The sequence below is a fragment of the Chinchilla lanigera genome, unplaced genomic scaffold (assembly GCF_000276665.1).
Source record: "Chinchilla lanigera isolate Chin_1 unplaced genomic scaffold, ChiLan1.0 scaffold00021, whole genome shotgun sequence".
In the NCBI taxonomy this organism is placed as follows: Eukaryota; Metazoa; Chordata; class Mammalia; order Rodentia; family Chinchillidae; genus Chinchilla; species Chinchilla lanigera.
In genome coordinates this window covers 29,618,764-29,621,964 of record NW_004955422.1, presented here as the reverse complement: position 1 = coordinate 29,621,964, position 3,201 = coordinate 29,618,764, and positions in this window count along the sequence as shown.

The window sequence follows — 3,201 nt, the reverse complement described above, 5'->3', positions numbered from 1 at the left end:
TCTTCTAACCACTTCTAAAATGTATTCAAGTCAGTTAACTTCCTAGTCAGTTGCCCATCAGTCTCAGCCACAGGAACATTATCACCACAGGTTCTCGTTTGTTGAAGCTCCCTGATTGCCTTTCCAGCTTGTGGTCTTTTGCAGTACTTTCATTCATCAAACTTTCACAGATGGCTATTGCTATCTGAAATCTGTCATGCCATGACCTTCATTGATATCAGGATGCTCAATTCCAAGTCATTATCCACCATCATCAATCCCAGATTACCAACAGTGTCAGTAAGCCCTCATCAGGTGGTAAATAGTTCGCCCATTTTTTTCATTCCCACCTGCATGATTCTTCTGATCTTAGCAATGCTATGTTGAAGAATTTGCTGTATTTTCACCTTGTGTACTACAGTAAAACACCATGAGCTCAGGCTTTACAAAAAACAGTCCATAAAACCAGTCTTGGCTGGATTATTAAAGCTTTGTTATAGGTGAACTTCATGCCAATGCATTCTCTCCTGAATATCTTTTTTCCCACCTCCCTCTTGATCAAACACCCTCAATATCCACTCTGACATGTGCTTCCCACTCCTTGCATTTTATCATGTTAGCTATCTTCTTCAATTCCTTTGAGATGTATTCTCTTTCTTCTCACAACAGAGGCTATCCTTCCTGCTCAGGCTGCACTGAAACCTAATTCTGGCTTTTGATGTGAAGGCAATAAAGGGGATGGGAGTTGATCTTGCAAGGTACCTTTCATCTGAAATCATTGCAAGGTGTAATGCAGGCAGTGGAAGTTTTTCCTCTGGAGAGTAAAAAGGTGATGTTTCTCCCATGTTGAATAGTTTAGAGGAATTTGGGGCTCTAAGATTCTTCTTCCCTCCAGGCACTCTACCCCAAACCAGAGGGTCCAATGTTCCCCCTACCAGTATCCTGGTATTAACACAGGGAAACCTATGTAGCCTATGTACTTGGTGTCCTTTGCCATTCTGAGCCTTATAATCTCATCCTAAGGCTGAATGTTGGGGTGTAGTGTACATGATTGCAAGAAAAGAGAATTCCCTTTAATCTGTTAGAAAGGCCTTCTGGCTTTTAATGCTGTGGTTTGGGTACTAGCTTCCTTCAATTTATCACTTTCTTTTTTCAAATGTACCATTTCTGTCCCCACCACAATCCTTGATTTCATTGCCCCCATATTATTCAAGTGCCATAGTCACTTTTCTTGCAATGCATTATTGTCTACCTACATTTCATCCTCTTTAACCACAAGTGAGTCTTAGTGATGCCACTACATACCAGGGGTCATTACCACTTTGTGTGTCACCAACAATAGGATCCCTAGTTTTTTCACATAGGTGAAAAATCCAACTCCAGATTCCATCCAATGCTCTGCTTCCATTTCTGCTCCTGATACCTACAGCCTCACTCTAAATTCCCTGGAACGTTTGTTCTCAAAGAATGATCTGTGAACCAGCAATATCAGTATTACCTAGGAACTTATTAGAAACACAAATTCTTGGACTCTATCCCAGATCTAGTGAATCAGAACCTCTGGAGGTTGGCCTAGTAATCTCGTAAAAAGTTTGAAAACCACTGCCCTAGGAAATACAATACCCCAACCTGTGTGCTAACACTTCATTTGTAATCTCAGGGCAAAGATAGGCACAAGGAGATGTGCATTATCAAGATGTCCACAGTTTCAAGAGAAAAAAAGATCATTTGCTTGGCCAGTCTGTACAGTGTACTGGGGATAAGGCGAGTGCAATCTACTTGTTGAATCAGTCCTATGTCACAGAGCTCAATGAGCAAAGTTTGCCTCATGAGAAGTAACTTGCACTCTCCCAATCTTCATGAACTAGCCCCTCTGGGCAGCCACTAAGGAATGTGAACATGATTTCTCCCAACACATACCACTTCTGTAGAAATGGTGATGCACCAGTGACTCTATAGATCTCCTCAGGTCAGACTTATGCTCTAGGGTAGCTGCAGTTCCCACCAGAGTAAGCCTGAGTGAGTAAGCATCTGTCAGGGCCCCCATCCTTCTCCACAGAGAATGACACGCTGGAAGGTATAGGAGTGGTCAGGGCCCTTCTGTGAGCAACTGCATGACCAAAGGTGAGAAGCAGACAGATTAGGGGAATCTGGAGAGATGTAAGGAGGAGTCCATTTAGGTTGGTTCAGTTAAAATCCAAAAGTTGTGTACAAAGCTCAATACATTACGAGTACACCTTCCACTTTTTACTTGTTTATTCTAAAGGTCTCATTGGTTAGATTTTTTAAAAATTGGTATCTTGCTCACAGCCTACTCCATTGCTGGTCAGCTAACTCTGAAAAACTCACAATGGTGGCTCACTTCCTGCCTTGTAGGCCCCCCAGAGGGAGGGCCCCCTGTGCACGGGGAGCCACGGGCGGGGAGCGCCTGTCTTCCAGCTGGCTCACTTCCTACCTCGTAGGCCCCCGGAGGGAGGGCCCCCAGCCCACAGGGAGCCACTGGCAGGGAGCGTCAGTCTTCTGACTGGCGCCTCTCTCCCTGCCTCGTAGGCCCAGGGAAGGAGGGCTTCCAGTACACGGGGAGCCACAGGCAGGGAGCGCCTGTCTTCCGGCTGGCTCACTTCCTGCCTCATGGGACCCTGGAGGGAGGGCCCCTGGAGCACAGGGAACCATGCGGCCTAGAGCTCTGTGGCGTGCCGGCCTTCAGGCCAGCTGCCACTGCTCAGTTGAGAACTATCATGACACAGAGAAACAATGACACAATTGGCCCACCATGCACTGACTGCAGATGCCCACCTAAGGACGTGTGTGAAACATTCAAATGGAAAAACCCCTGGGAATACATGCCATACAACGGGCCACTCTTGCTCCTTCCATTGAGAACCAGAAAGGTCTAGAGTCAGCAGAGGAGCAGCTGCCGAACAAGGACTCAGAGAACATGAGAATGCAGACTAAGCCCGAGGGGGTCAGAGGTCCTGTGGACTAGGGTCATGAGAGCCACTCAGAAGCTGTAAACCAGGAGGACCTTGCACAATACCTGCGGAGACTCCCTGGAAGCCATTCTTCCCCTGACAGTACAGGCTGTGGTGGAGCCACGGAGAAGTCTGCAACAGGATTCCTGCTGCCTGTGGTGACAGTTAGGGAGAGGACACTAACCGGTTGTGGGGTCCCAATGCAATGGGAGGCTGGAGAGAAAACGCTACAAAAAATGGCTTTGGCCCC